The following is a 16,332-nucleotide window of genomic DNA, read 5'->3' as shown; positions in this document are numbered from 1 at the left end:
CAATGAGTGAGCGCAAGTGTTGCTGAAGTCAGCTCATGAGGCTGCAGGGAGGGCATGATGCTGAGGGAAACAAAAGTACTCGGAAGCCTCTTGTAAGACTCCAGGGTCCCAAGGTCGGAGGTTGGGCTGTCAAATGTCTCATTTCTACAGCAGGGCCTACCCGTGGCTCAGGATGGTGTTCCGAGAGGCCCAGACTCCCACCTATACTGGGAGTGAGCCCTCAAGAGTCTCTACAGAGCTGAGGGGCAGCCTAGCTCCAGGGATTTTCCTTCTGCCCTTGCCTTGATGTCTTTGTCACCAAAGTTTTCCCACAGACCTCCAAACACTGATTTTTCTTCTCCTTGGATACCTCTTCTCTCCCTCTCTCTTTCCCCTTCCTTATCTGTGCAGTCCAAATCTTATTCTACCTGTTCAATCCCTGCTCACCTTTCCTCACTATTACCTAAAGTCATCTTTGCTCTCAACAGCATCTCAGCAGAACATGACTTCTTCCCATTTTCTGAACATCACCAGGATTTCCCAGAGGAATAGGGTGGAGAAAATTTTTATTATTCTAATAATGGTAACAGATTGTTTTTGAGGGGAGAAGTATCTTTGGTAAAAGAGATGTCTTGATGGGTGCTTGGGGAGAGGTGTCTGGACTGGCTCCGAGGGGAAGGGAAGCTGGAGAAAAGTTTGGAGCTGGGTGGGTGGAAATTAGGAAATGGGTGAGTAAGAGCAGACGTGGGAGGAAGGAAAGAGAGGGTAAACCTGCCTGGGACATTTTGGTAAAGTTTATAAGCCTGTGAAAGAGTTGGGTGGGGGAGTTTCACCTTTTGATTATCGAAAATGAAGAAGGCACCAGATGTGTGGGAAGGAGGCAGTTCAGAAGTTGCAGCCAAAGACCTTGAGGAGGGGCTCCTGGAAGGAGCAGAGACTTGGAGCAAAGCTTCGGGTTTCCAAAGGCCACAGAATGGGTAAGTTGGGTTCTGGACAATTTTCTTCATACCCACAAAGATCTGAGGGCCTCTGGCTGGCTTATGGGTTACCTTAGATTCCAACAGCTCATGGCTTCGCCAAACTAACCCAGCCTGCTCTGATCTTGACCAACATCAAACATTCTCTTCTCCCTTGTCCCCATTTTTCTCCTTGGGCCATGTATAGTCTTAGGATAGCCATCTGGTAGTAGGGGGGGAAATTGAGTTACTGGGGGCAAGGATATTAGGAAAGACAGAAGCACCAGGAGGTGGGAGAGACGCAGAGTCCAAGAAAAGAGGGCAACCAGTAAAGAAAAAGGAAGTTCCGTTTCATAAACCTCCCTCTGCCAAATGAAATAAAGCAAAACACATACATATCCCAAGCCGAAACTGACACAGAAATAGAAACTTCATCCTCCCCCCTCAACAAAATCTATCACAATAAGAAAACGCCTCTTTCCAGATGGTGGTAAGGTGAGGTGGGAACAGACAAGGATATCAAAGTCTTGGTGACCTGGTTGCAAGGGGTACAATGGTAATTTACGACAGAGCCTCGGGCCAAGGCAACAGAAGGTGGCCATGGAGATATTTTATGCCTTACTCAGTTATTCTCATGTACATGCCAGTGAGAACTGATGTCTTAAATTCTGTCCCCAAGTGTGAAGTTGAAACTGGAAGGCGCATTAAAATGGGCCTTTCTGCGTGCTATGGAGAGTTGATAAAGCTGTGATCCTGTCTATGCTGACATCACAAAGAAAGAACTTGAGGATATACCTTTTCAAGTCCTGGCTGGTGGATTTTGAAGTGGATAGCTGGTTTTAAAAATCAACATTATGAGTGCTTGGGATGGAGGCAAAGTACCTCAAATTCTCCAACCAGCCAGTTGCAAAGAGAGAGGAACAACAGTCCCATTTTTATGATTTGCCTTAGTCACTGAAAGTGATCACCTAAACTCCAGAAAGTTGTTACCAACCGTCAGACTGTGGGTGCCATAGCCCTCAGTCAGAAAAATAACCCCCAAATAGTAGGAAATTCCAACCTCTACCAAAAAGAAAAAGAAAGGCATTCAACTAAATTACTCAGACTTTAAAAACACAACACCATTTCTCACTTTGCTTTAGTATAATAATAGAAATTTTAACCAAGGTCATTCTCAAGCACACAATTGTATAAACTTGCTTTCTGAATGGGAAGATTGGAATTTAGGCAGCTGACCCCTGGGAGACTGTTCATGAGCAAATCCACGAGAATGCTGTTCATCTGTTACGTTCTAGTTGACACCACCCTGCCTGGCATCTGTGTTTGCCAGGTGTATACAATCTGATGTGAATCAGTGAAAATATAGCCCATGCCTTTACCGTGTCTGTGAACCAGAAAGAAGAATATTCACAGTGACCAAGAATGAGGTCCAGAGAAATTCAAAGAGATTTATTGGGCTGCCACTTGCTAGCTGTAAACTTGGGGTTGTGATAGTCTCTCCCTCCTAGGGTTGTTGGGAGAATCAAAATATGATCAGGCTTGTAAAATGTTAGCCCAGATCCTGGCACAGAGTATACACTCAGGGAATGGAACCAGAACTTTTATTAATAAGTGATGGGAAGTTTCCATGGTGTGGGAAATTTAAAAATGAATAGAACACAGTCTTCCTTTAAGAGTCACACCGAGGAGGGAGTAGAGGAAGACAGGTCAGCAGATAATTATGATATATAGCACAGAGTAAATACAATGTACAATAAATGATAGGAGTATATATTAGGTACTACTTCAGGAGAAGCTTCAGTGCTCCGAAATGGGGAATCATTAAGGGTGAAAGGACCATCTACTTGCATTAAGCCCGTGAATGTGAAAGACTAGGTCCTAGGAAGGCCAGGGCTGTCATTCTGCTGTCCTAATGATGGATGGGGATTTGTGAGCAATTGAATTGAACCTCTGCCATTACTATTGATTGTTGGGATAGACTTCTCGATCGGAGCCAGTAGGCCACAGTCTGGGTCGGTGGTCACACTGACATAAGGTTTATGACCTTTCATAGGCTTCCCGTGCGCCTTGCCACACGCCCATCTGCCAGGGACCTAGGATCAACCTGGCAGCAAAGGACTTGGGGAAATGAGGATTGAATTAAGTGACCTCAGATCTAAGCCAGCTGTGGCAGAGCCACTTTCTTCTTTTGAGGAGGAATTTTTCTCGTTTCCAAAGCTTTGCAGGCAGTTTGGTGAAGGCACAGAGGTGGAAATGAGAAGCATGGAGGTTTAAAATCGAAGCCCCTGCTGCCTTGCTCTTTGACCCTGAGCAAGTTATTCACCCACTCTGAACTTCACTTCCCCTGTCTGCAAAATAGGGGAAATGAAACTGACCTCATTTGAATTTGGGAGTTTTGTTTTTAATAACAGATTTATTGGGATATAATTTACGTACAGTAAAATTTGCCCTTTTAAAGTGACTTCAGTGGTTTTTCATATACTTACAGTGTGCAACCATCAGCATTATCTAATTTTAGAACATTTTCATCACCCCCAAAAGAAACCCATACACAGTAGCAATCACTCCCCATTTCTCCTTTCCCCCAACTCTTGGCAACCACTAATCTACTTTCTGTCTCTATGGATTTGTCTATTCTAGACATTTCATATACATAAGATCATACAACGTGTGGTTTTTCATGACTGGCTCGTTTTACTTACATAATGTTTTCACGATTGATCCATGTTGTAGCATGCACCGGTACTTCATTCTTTTTTCTTGCTGAATAATCTTCCATTGTGTGAATATACCATGTTTTATCTATTCATCTGGTATGTTGATGGGCATTTGGGTTATTGTCACTTTTTTGACTGTTATGAATAATGCTATGAACATTAGTGTACAAAGTTGTGTATTGATATATGACTTCATTTCTCTGGGGTATAGGTCTATGATGGAATTGCTTGGTCCTATACAAACTCTGCTTAACTTTTGGAGGATTTGCCTAATTGTTTTCTGAAGCCATTGCACCATTTTATAATCCTGCCAGCAGAAAATGAGGCTTCCAATCTTTTCAGATCCTCAACTGTGCTTGTTACTGTATATCCTTTTGATCTTAGCCATCTTAGTGGGTATGAAATGGTATCACATTGTGATTTTGATTGGCATGTCCCTAATGACTAATGATGTTGAACATCTTTTCATGTACTTATTGGTCATCTATATATTTTCTTTGGACAAATATTTATTGAAATGCTTTGCTGATTTTTAATTGGGTTAATTGTCTTTTTATTGCTGAATTTTAAGAGTTCTTTATATATTCTGGATACAAGTCCCTTTGCATGATACATTATTTACAAACATTTTTACATATTGTGTGGGTTGTCTTTTCACTTTCTCGATGTGTCATTTGAAGCACAAAAGCTTTTAATTTTGGTGAAGTCCAATTTATTTTTCTCTTGTAACTTGTACTTCTGGTGTCATATCTAAGAACCATTGCTTAACTCTAGGTCTTGAAGATTTTCTCCTATGTTTTCTTTCAAGAGTTTGGTAGTTCAGCTCTTACATTTAGGTGTTTAATCCATTTTGAATTTTTGTATGTGATGTAAGGTAGGGTTCCACTTTTATTCTTGTGTACATAGATGGATATCCAGTTGCCCTCACATCATGTGTCAAGAAGACAATTCTTTCCCTACTTAACTACCTTGACACCCTTCATTAGGGTTTGAAAAATAAATGACATAATTTATGTAAAGTTCCTGGTATATGGTAAGTTTAAATACATGGTAGATACTACTATTATAATTATAGTTGTTAGGCTCATGGGTAAATTTCTTTTTTTTTTTTTAAGATTTTATTTATTTATTTGACAGAGAGAGACACAGTGAGAGAGGGAACACAAGCAGGGGGAGTAGGAGAGGGAGAAGCGGGCTTCCCGTGGAGCAGAGAGCCCGATGTGGGGCTCGATCCCAGGACGCTGGGATTATGACCTGAGCCCAAGGCAGACGCTTAATGACTGAGCCACCCCGGCGCCCCTCATGGGTAAATTTCTAAGCGAAATACGATAGGTTATAGTTCTTCTTTACTAATTTTATTACTAGAAATTCCAGCAAATGGGAGAAAAGAGCAAGTGACAGCAATTAGCTTGAAATCTTCTATGTCAAGTTTCCAAATCATAATCATATTTGGGATAATATTTATTTAGCAGCTAACATTTGTTAGTACTTTCTATGCACCTGACACTTTATTTCAAGTAACTCAGTAAGTTCTTACAACAACACGAAGAGATAGGTACTATTTTAATCTCTTTTATTCAGATGAGGAAGATGGGAGTGGTCAAGGTACTTGTTCAAGGCTGCATAAGGCCTCATAAGTAGCAAGCCGCCGAGTGGGTATTTGAACTCAGTCCCTGATTGCGATGGGAATGGGTCTCAAGAGACGTGGGTGAGTGTGAGAATGAGAGAAACATGGAATGGCATGTGCATTGACTAACAAGGTGAGAAGGTGGTTAAAATCCCTCTCTGTGGGTTCAAATCTCTGCATGGCCACTTTCAAGCCATATGACCTCAGGAGCTCAGATTCTTTAACAGAAAATGGGGATAATTAGACTTCTTTTGTTATGGCCTTATTGTGAGGAATAAAGGAGTTAATATACGTAAAGTACTTAGAACAATTCCTGGCACATGGGAAATTCTCAAAATTAACAGCTCTGATACTGATGGAGACCTTTAAACCTGATCCCATGCTTCTTTTCCAGAATTATTCCTACTGTCAGGGCTAGCTTCATGGGTGAGCAACATGTGCAGCCTTTCAGGACTTTGTGCTCGAAAGGGCCCTGGATTTGGCTTAATGCTGTGTTGTCACTTCTTGAAATTTTAAATTATTTTTGAACATGGGGCACTTCTATTTTGCCCTGTGGCCCACAAATTATGTAGCTAATCCTGGGCAAGACATAGGCCTGGCTTTGGCTGGAAGAATTCTCTCCCCTCACCCGGTGATGTCCAACATGGCCCATGCAAGGGTATCTCTTCACGTGCACACACGCACACACACATGCACATACACACACACACACACACACACACATCCCTCAGAACCTCCTCGGTTGCTATGAGCTCCAGTGGATCTCAGTGTGGAAGATAGTACTGTTCAGTTTAATTACCATGTCAGCAAGGCCAATGCACACCCACTTGACATTCCTGATTTATTACCTAAAAATGAATGCAATGCATAGTGGGCCCCAAATCCTGCCTCTCTTATTGGACTGAAAACCTCCATTGACTTCAGCTGGCAGCCTGCACCACTAATTGAGGACAGAGTTTGGCCCCATGGGTTTTATATAGAACGTTTTTCTTTCTTTCTTGTTTTCATGGGTGTGTGTTGTGGGCTGGGGATTATTTTTATGTTTTTCCACTTCCTGATTAGTTTTAGGACTTGTTTATTTGGAGACTGCTTTAATAAATTTGCACAGCAGGGTGAGTTAGTAACAGGGTTGGTGTATTTAACCAGGAACCACCTTCTTTTCAGTTTGGTTTTCGGTGTTTAACTTCAGGGCACAGTCACTCAGTCTCAGAACCAACTCTCGCCAAAGATCCCCTATCCCTGCTCTGGAGATGCCATGGTGGTTTAATCCGAAGGCAGGGCTCTGCTTCCATGCAGAACTCCACCATAGCGAATCACCCCCGCACTTTCAGTGTTCTTGACTTACATGGTATATTTCCTGACTGTTTCCTCCTCTAGATTGTGGATACCAGACACGGGTACTTGGTCATCGGTACAGTTTTAGTGTCTAGCATAGCTCCTGTCACAAACAACTTCATTTGAGAAATTTTCCCTGAGCATCTTCTGTGTGCCAGATAGAGTAGATATGACAAGATAAACGAGGTCCCTGCTTGAGAGGGGCTTCCATTGTATGAGTGCAACACAAGTACCAGTAAGCAAAGGATTGAGGTAATAATTATAGTGTAAGATTGTTATTAAAAAAATAAAATTGGAGGGACACCTGGGTGGCTCAGTTGGTTAAGCGTTTGCCTTTGACTCAGGTCATGATCCCAGGGCCCTGGGATCGAGTTTCCCACGTTGGGCTCCCTGCTCAGTGGGGAGCCTGCTTCTCCCTCTCCCTGCTGCTCATGCTCTCTCTCTCAAATAAATAAATAAAATCTTTAAAAAAAATAAAATAAAATTGGAGGATGTGACGGAATGACTGGTCTTGTGTGTGTGTGTGTGTGTGTGTGCGTGTGTGTGTGCATGAGTGCATGTTTATGATTGGTGGTCAGGGAAGCACTCCAGGAAGAGATGACTTCTGAATTGAGATTTGAGGGCAGGAAGGAACAGGCCATATGCAGATGATCATTGCAGGCTGAGGGAGCTGCTGACACAAAGACCGGGAAGCAGAAAGGAGTTGGACTGTGAGGGGCAGAGGGGAGGTATGAGCAGAGCGAACGTGAGGACATTGGTAAGAGACGAGCCTGGTCAAGTAGGTATGTCCCAGGTAATGCTGGCTTGGTAAGGAATTTGATTCATTCTAAGGGCAATGGGAACCTTAGGGAGGGGCACACCTTACATTTTGAAAGAGCATTCTGGCTGCTTTGTGGAAAAGGAGGTGGGGGTAATGTGGGCAAATTTGGAAACAGAAAAACCACTCAGGAGGCTTTTGTGTAAATTTGTTGGACTGGATTATTTGCTGAAAGACATTGGTGTTGTCCTTGCCAAGGCTGGCAGTGGCAAGTGGAAGAGGAGGGACAGATTAGGGTGCGATAACCTCTTACTGTGAGACCCTATAGCAAGGTGACGTTCTCCTTGGCTGGGTCCTTGCAGCCACATTTCCAGGAAACAACGATAAGCCCAGGTCAGGTCCTGCGATGCGGGCAGGACCGCCATTTTGGGGAGTGCAGAGCCTGGCTGGAAGCAGTGAGGGAGGAATCACACACGGGGAACGCGGAGACAGGAGGGCATTTCCCAGCAGCAGGACAGCGCGGCCGCGAGCTGGGGGGACGAGGGCGTGAAGCGAGAGCCTGTTTCATGGCGGGTGCATTGCGGCGCTATCAGCGGTGCGGAGTCGGGACTGCCAGGGCCGCGCACTGGAACTTATTTAAAGAGGCTATTGTAAAAGTCTCCGAGCCAGTTAATTACCAGTTTTTGTTATGTCAGGAACTCCTTGAGTAAAAGCAGAAAGAAACCATTCATGAGTATGTTCCAGTTCTGTAGTTTAATGGGACAAGTGAAAAAAAAAAAAAAAAAAACCTGATAAAATGATTTAGTTCATGGCAGGGTTGAAACTCCTCAAAAAAAAAAAAAAAGCTGAAATTACATATTGTGCTCGCCCTCCTCTTATAGAAGCCCTTCAAATAGCTGCGGAGTTAATTGGACTAACAACCCATTGCTCTTATGCATAAAACCCGGGAGCTCATAGAGCACTGACAAGGCGGAGGACACGGCCTGTCGCCCTGGCACTGTGAGGCCAGCGCGCCTGACGACCCAGACGGGTTTGCCGACGCACGTGTCCAAAGGTGAAAGGGCAAAAGGCGTGTGAGCCGCGTGTGCACACAGCTGCGGTGGCTCCTGGGAGCGGGTTCCAGCCGATCATGCGGTCCAACAGCCCAGCTTGCTGAAAACAAATGGAAAGAACTCCACGTGCTCAGCTGAAGACAACTGCAGGAGGGGCGGGAAGTGCATTTGACACGGCATGACGGGGGTGGGGAGAAGAATGTTTTTAAAAAGTGCTCTATCTGGTCCAAGATGGCGACGTAGGAAGACCCTGAACTCGCCTCTGCCAGGGGCGCGCCGACCCTAACCCTCTGTATAGAGCGGTTCCTCCCGAAGAGCTGAGGGCTGACTGGACATGGCAAGAGTCTGAGACGTGGCGCTGAAGGGAGCCCGCACCGCCCACCCCCCCTGCCCCCCGCTCTGGGGACTGCGATGGGGGGACGCGACTGAGGGAGCTGAGCAGATTCGTCTGCGCTGGGGCACACAGCCTGCCGCCTCAGCGCCATGGCAGGGCGGAGCCAGGAGGCCCCCGGGAACAGAGAAAAAGTCGGGATGTAAAGGAGCAACTAGAAAAGAGAGGAACCAGCCCTAGGACCCTGCCAACAGCGAGGGAGCTGGTGGAACTATCTCGGGGTCAGAGGGGATGGCGAGCGCCATTGTTTATGGTCCCCCTCCACTATGATAGTGGGTAGTGTGGCCGGGAACAGGATTCCGGGTGTCCCAGCCAGAAGGCTGCCTCAGTGAGCCCCAGTGAGGCACACACGGGGCCATCCCTGGTCAGTGCTCACAACTGCTCCAGCTGTCACACCCAAGGTGACACAGGCACAAGACACCCTGGAATACTTCTGCTCCAGACGGTTTGCTAGGGCACCCTTGGCACAGAGCACCTCCTGACTCATACCTGCTGCAGCTGCAGTTGGGTTGCCAGGGTGCCCCCTGTGCAGAAAGCCCTCGGACAGAGCAGCTTGCACTCACTTCAGCCTCAGCTATCCTGCCAGGGTGTCCTCTGTGTGGAGACCCCCAGGAACCCCTGGCCCATGCCCACTTCAGCTCTGGCCATCGCACCAGGGCAGCCCAGCACAGAGTGCCCTTGGACCCCTGGCCATGCCAGCCACAGCTCCCAGACAGAATCACCAGGCACACATAGTCTACACAGGGGACAACCATACACAAGACCATTCCTTCAAACTTAGGAGAAGTAGCTGTTCCGCCTAATTCATTGAAACAAGCACAGAAAGTGAAACAGAATGGGGAGATGGGAGGAATATGCTCCAAATGAAAGAACAAGACAAAAACCTCAAAAGAACTAAGTGAAACAGAGATAAGCAATGCCCCTGATAAAGAGTTTAATGATTGTAAAGATGCCCACTGGGCTGGAGAGCAGAGTGGAAGAACTCAGTGAGAACTTCCACAGAGAGAAAATATAAAAAGGATGCAGAATTGCAGAGAAGAACTGAAATGAAAAATACACTAGGGGAAATCAACAGTAGGTTAGTGGATGCAGAGGAATGCATCAGCAATCTGGAAGACAGGCTATGGAAAGCACCCAAGCTGAACAGCAAAAAGAAAAAAGAATTTTAAAAATGAGGATAGGTTAAGAGATCTGTTGGACAACCTCAAGCAAACAAATATTCTCATTTAAGGGTCCCAAAGGAGAAAAGAGAGAGAAAGGGGCAGAAAATTTATTTGAAGAAATAATAGCTGAAAACTTCCCTAACCTGGGGCAGGAAACGGACATCCAAGTTCAAGAAGCACAGAGTTCAAAATAAGATGAACCCAAGGATGTCCACACCATGACACATAATAGCTACAGTGTCAAAGGTTAGAGAGAAAAAAATCAGGTAACAAGTGTGGTTGTACAAACTGAACACATTTGAGAAAAAAAGACGCTGACTGAATGTTTAAGACATTCTGGACTAGAAGACAGTCCTATCTAGGATTTTAGTTCTTCTTCACCTGCATTGGTCTCTGTTTGGGATGCATCACAACTCCAATGTGGATGTTTGCAGTGGTAGTTGGAGAGAGCTTGACACACGTGGAGTTTGCCTTCAGATTTTACCCACTACTAGCACTGGAGTCAAATAGACCTATGTTTGGATCCTGGTTCTGGCACTTACAGGTATGTGAAATTAGGCCGTTTACGTTACCTTCTCATCTATCAAATAGAGATAATGCAGAGCTCATCTAGGATGTCTGTCATCTTTTGAATTTCTTAGGGTTGCTTGCATACCCCAGACATAGGCCTATTATTAGTGATTGTGTTTCATATAATATACCACTTTGAGAATAATTCCATTGAACATTTTGAAGTCACCCTATTGTTATTTTTTTACAAATTTATTTATTTATTTATTTTCATTTTTTAATTTAAATTCAATTATTAACATATATGTATTATTGGTTTCTGAGGTAGAGGTCAATGATTAATCAGTCTTATATAGTATCCAGTGCTCATTACATCACGGAAGTCACCCAATATACCTTTGTCAGTAACTTAGGTGAAATAGATGCTCCTTATTTATAGTTTAAACCTGGTCAATGCCCAAGAAGGTTTCAAAAGACCTAGAATAACTAAAATATCATTTATAATGCCTTACCTTTCCTTAGCATATTTTGTAGTTAGTAATAATATATTCTCCAACAACCCTATGAAATAGGTGGTTTATATTTTCATTCTGTTTCTTAAATAAGCAGGGAGTAGGCCCTTAAAGATAAAGATATATATATATATATATATATATTTCTTCAGGCTATCTGTGGCCCAACTGGGACTGTCAGTGGGCTATCTGGCATGTTGGATGTTGGGTCATGGTCATCCCTGCATCTCCTACTTCAGGTCCTCTTCACTACCACTTCCTCAAATCGGCAGTTGTCCATTCCAAAAATAATAACGGTTTCACTGTGTCTGAAATGGGCAGGTTCTCATCTACATTAAGGTTATGTAACAGCATCAGAAAGAAGGCAGGCACCCAGGGGCATAGAACAAGGTGATAGATGAATGAAGTGAGAGATGGGCTTGTGAGGCTTTGTCAGTTGTCTTGACAACAGCGTTTTACAGATGTACGCATGCTAATCTGCATGATTTAAAGCAATGAAGTCATTTTGTATTTTCTCTTTTCATTTTGTATTTCCAGGGAAGGGCCTGTCAGTAGGTTCAGCTTATAGCCATAGGGGAGTAGCTATCAGATGTAGTCTAACAACTGGCTTGATTTGCTCCAGAGCTTCTTCAGAGATACTGGGGTCCACACTTGCTGCTCCATTTTTTTTTTTTTTAACCTCTTCCTCACCCCACCAGCTGCTACTAAATTCACTGAGGAGGTGTTACTGCCAAGTCTGGTGGACAATGTTTGGTCCTTACTTATCTGACCTTTCTGAGGAATCTGACTCTGCTGGCAGACTTTCTCTTCTCCAGACTATTTGTCTGTTGGCTTCTAGGACATCACTTTTTCCTGCTTGCCCTCCTTCTGTCCAGTGTCTCACTCCTTGGGTCTCTGAGCTTAGCCCTGTTCTCTTGTCATTTGAATTCTCTCTGGGATTCTCAGTTTCAACATGGCTTCAAACACCCATGACCTATCTTTACCCCTAGCACTGGTAGCCCAGACATGATTTCTTTAACTACTTGACCCCTCCTCAGCTACTCACTCCTGTGCCATTGCCAAAATGACAGCTCTTCTATAATCCTATAGTAATGTGCTTGCTCTTGGCCCCCACCTCCTATCTTTCCAGCTCATTCTCTGTAGTATCCCAGCCTGAACAATCCCTTGGCCACCAGGACCATACTCTACTGATTCTTCCACATTTTCACTGTCCCTCACCCCTTTGATGTCCTCATTCTTTTTCTTACTGGGCTTAAATTCCATGCTCAATCATCATAATTACATCCTGCCATATACTGTTGACCCCCTTGTCCCTTTCTCATTTCCTCAGACTCATTTGGCAAAACCACAATCTTGGTTAAAACCAACTCTCTTCCTCCTCCATCCGTGCAGCTGAATATGACTGGAGAAAAACACACAGCCACGCAGACAGGTCTCACTTTAAATTCATGACCATGAACCTTTAGTGGGCCCTTAATGCTTAGTTCCTGGTCCTTTCGTTCTCTTGGTTAACTAATTTCCTCCCCCAACACTCATTCTCAGCTAATGACTTTGCTTCCTACTTCACTGAGAAAATTGAAGCCATCCAAGGAGAAAGTCCACAGGTTCCCACCCACCTCCACCCACCTACTTCCATCTGCACCCACAGACTTGGCCTTGCATGCTGTTCCTGCAGATGAGCTACCTGTGCTCCCATCTCCAGCCAGTCCCTCTGCCTGTGCTCGTTGCCTTTTCCTCATCATCCACTCAAGGGTACTGCTACAGCACCTCTCCCTTCCCTCCCACAACTTCAATGTCTGACCCTCCACTGGGGTATTCCCATCAGCATGGCTCCCAACTCAGAGAAGCCCAAGTCCTTACAGTGGCCACAAAGCCCCACAGAATCTAGCTCCGCATCAGCTCTCTGACCTCCTCTCCTGTGTCTCTCCCCTTGCTCACTTTACACCACACTCCCTGACCTCCTTGCTGGTCCTCCAATGTCAGGAACTTTTTCCTTCCCTGCCTGGAAGCTCTTCTCCCATATCTTCTTGGATTCTCCCTTATCTGCTTCAAGCCTTTGCTTGAATCTCCCTTCTCAAGGGAGTCTTCCCTGACCACCCTAGTTAGAACCACAAAATCTGTCTCCCCAACCTCTGTACTCCTGATCCTCCCTACTCCATCCTATGTCCTACTCTTTTTTTTTCTTTTTTTGCTTATCATCTATCTTCTTATATAGTTTTCTTGTTTATTAGGTTTATTGTTAATTGTCTGTCTCTGCATTATGATATAAGCTCCTTAAGGGCAGGCATCTTTGGTTTGTTCACTGATGTATTCTAAGCACCTGGAAGAGTACCTGGCACAGAGCAGGAGCTCAAGAATTTCAGCAGAGGCTGACTACCATGTTGGTGTTATCCATGTGGATGCTCTCTCTTATCTTTCTGGCTGAATTTCATACAATATTAGTTCATATAATTAAAAACTTGCCATTTCTCAAAAATATTCCAGTCCCTCCTCTCCACCACTCCATGGGATTAACTGATGTTCCTGTCACACAGACATTCTGACCATTGATTGCATATGCCAAGCTCTTCTGTACCTCTAGACTTCTGTTGTTCCCTTTCCCTGGAAAGCTTCCATTCCCTTGTCCAAATGTGGACTTCTGCTCAAGAGTCAGCCCAAATAAGTTCTCTTTTGTGAGGCTTTCCTAGGAATTTCAGGCTTTCCCGGGCTCCCAGAGCACCTGGTATGTCACTTTATTACAGGGGAAGAGATTGTCTTCCTCTTCTTTGTGGCCCCAGTGCCTCCTCAGTGCTTGGCACTGTGTGAATGAGTATACATTTAGTTCTCCCCCACCCCCAGCTTTATTGAGATATCAGTATATAACACTATATAAATTTAAGGTATACAAGATAATGATTTGATATCTGTACATATTGCAAAATGACGACCACAATAAGTTTATGAGCAACAGCTAGTTCCAGGAATGGTTGGATCCAGCACTTCAAATAATGTTTATCATTTCTCTTCTTTGCATGCCTATGCTTGGCTTAATTCTCAGGAAGCTTCTCTCCATGAATATCAAGATGGCTGCTGGTAGCCCCAAATAATTATATTTCTCAAAAACTGTGGTAAAATACCAGGAAAGACTGATTGGTTTGACTGGGTCATACACACATATCTGAGGCTATGGAACTGGAGGATTCTATCAGCTAGGATTAGGTTGACACAAAGACCTTCCCATGTGTTGTAGGGAGGGCAATTTGTGGGTATGTTGGCCCAAACTAAGCTGCATGGATTGAGCTATATTATTATAGAATGGGTGAAGGATAAAAGAATAAATAATGAAGGTCTACGACAGAAGCAATCAAAAAAAGTTATCTGACTATGTGGAATAGAGATCTTTTGCCCTTTTTACTCCACAAATATGTTCAATAGATGGCCACTCTGTCCCTTACTTGAAACTTCTCAACTGCTTGGCCTTTCTGTCTTCACCAATTTCTAGATTTCCAGTCACTGAACTCAAGAACTATATGTTTATTGCCTTGATAACACTGATCATTGGTCTGATGGGTAAGTTAAATCCTACATCCTTGTTTTTCCTTCTCTGCCACATCCCATTGCTGATTCCTGGGTCAGTTTCAGTCATGTCCTGAATGTGACAGTGTTAACACCTCTGTTTTTGGTGTAATGGCTTAGCATAATTTTTTGATATGTTAGCACATTGAAATAGTGTTTTGTCTGGTCAGATGATGCATGAGGATTATGGTTAGTTTTTTGTTCTTTAGGAAAATTATTTCTTTTGCTTCAAGTCATTTTTTGATTTAGAAATACTGATATTTTGTAAATTTTTTTCTGATAATATGTTTATTAAAGAAAATCTAGAAAATACAAAGGAGTATGAAACATGAAAAAATACATATTTCCTTACCCTAATGAGAATAATTATTAAAATTGTTTTGTATTTCTTGCTAGATTTTCTTAATGCATGAGTATGTCTATATGTGTGTATAACTACAAAATTCAAATTCTCCATATACATCATTTAAACCTACTCATCTGCTTCATATAAACATGTAATATTTCTTGTGTCATTAAATATTCTTCTAAAACATGATTTGTTAATGGTGCAGAGCCCAAATATATGGCTGTTGCTAAATTTATTTAATTTTCTCTATTTTAGGTATTTAGGTTGTTTACAATTTTACATCATAAATAATACCGTAATATGTATCTTTGATTTTTCACGTCTTTGAGTGTGTTTTTAGATAAATTCCTGGACACTGACTCCTGAACTCTTTTAGGATTTTTTATACATACTTAAGTTCAAAAAAGTTATACTGCTTCACACACCTACCCATTATGCATGACTATATACATTTCCCTGTATCTTCTTCAATATTGAGTAGTAACCTTTAAAAATTACTGATTTGATGGGGGGTGGGGAGAAAGCATCTCATTTTGTTTTAATTTATATACCTTGATTACTGGTCAGTTCACCCATTTTCTTTGCATTTATTGGCCATTTGTGTTTCTTCTGTGGAATGTCTGCTCCTAGGCTTTGCCCATGTTTCTTTTGCTGTGTTTGTCTTTTCTATTTTGAACAAGGCTTTTGTGACAGCTCCTTTGGCGGAACACCGCGTACTGGCCAATAGACAGAACTACTGGGTTCTGCAGCTTCCTTATCTGTAAGATAGGGTAATATTAGATGGATCCACAGTCTTTTTTAATAGGTCACAATAGTCAAGTATCAGCCATTTCAGACAACTCAACCCATAGACTTTGCCTTGCCTCTCTCTCAGGGAGTTTAAGAGACTCAAATGAGTTGAGTATGCAAATGTTTTATGAGCAAAAACATGAACTAAAGTAAGGAATTCAATAGTACATCCATAGTAATCTAGGCACAATTCAATTTATCTATGATATCTCACTTATTTCTCACCACAATCCTGCTAAGTATATTCTTTTCCCCATTCAGCAGATGAGGAAAATAAGTCCTATAGCTCACAAGGAGCAGAGCCGAATGTTAGCCTGGGATGTTGGGCCCCCTGGCTGGTGATCTCTCTGCTATGAGATCCTGCTTCTCTCCAAGTCCTTTATAAAGGGCAGTAAACGAATTTCCTTCCAGTCATAATCTACTTCCATGGCATGCTAAGCAATGGATGTTAGGCAAAGCTGTGAGGACAGTCTGGATTAGTACGGTGACCAACCAACTCTCTCATTAACAACATAAAGAGCATTATTGAGTGTAATTATTTTCTTTGGAAGTGATTGTGTTTCAGAGACTTGCAATTTTGGGCACCTATGAATGTGTTTGGTTCATAGAGCTAACTGCTATAATGATTTGGAATCATGGC

General features: G+C 43.2%; 1 long non-coding RNA gene across 2 annotated transcripts in view; it reads left to right on the top strand.

Annotated features, from left to right (window-relative positions):
• LOC118523604 (uncharacterized) overlaps positions 1-16,332 on the top strand; it is a 57,330-nt gene that overhangs the window by 5,323 nt on the left and 35,675 nt on the right. The window contains exon 3 of one of the 2 annotated variants that reach the window (XR_004911197.2): positions 14,481-14,546. The exons of the other annotated variant lie outside the window; for it this stretch is intronic. This is a non-coding gene — a long non-coding RNA (uncharacterized LOC118523604). Of the gene's footprint in view, positions 1-14,480; positions 14,547-16,332 lie in introns of those variants that run through there. 2 annotated transcript variants of the gene reach the window in all.

The sequence above is a fragment of the Halichoerus grypus genome, chromosome 5 (genome assembly GCF_964656455.1).
Source record: "Halichoerus grypus chromosome 5, mHalGry1.hap1.1, whole genome shotgun sequence".
Classification (NCBI taxonomy): Eukaryota; Metazoa; Chordata; class Mammalia; order Carnivora; family Phocidae; genus Halichoerus; species Halichoerus grypus.
Note: the sequence above shows the minus strand (reverse complement) of the source record. Positions and strands in the feature narration are given on the sequence as shown.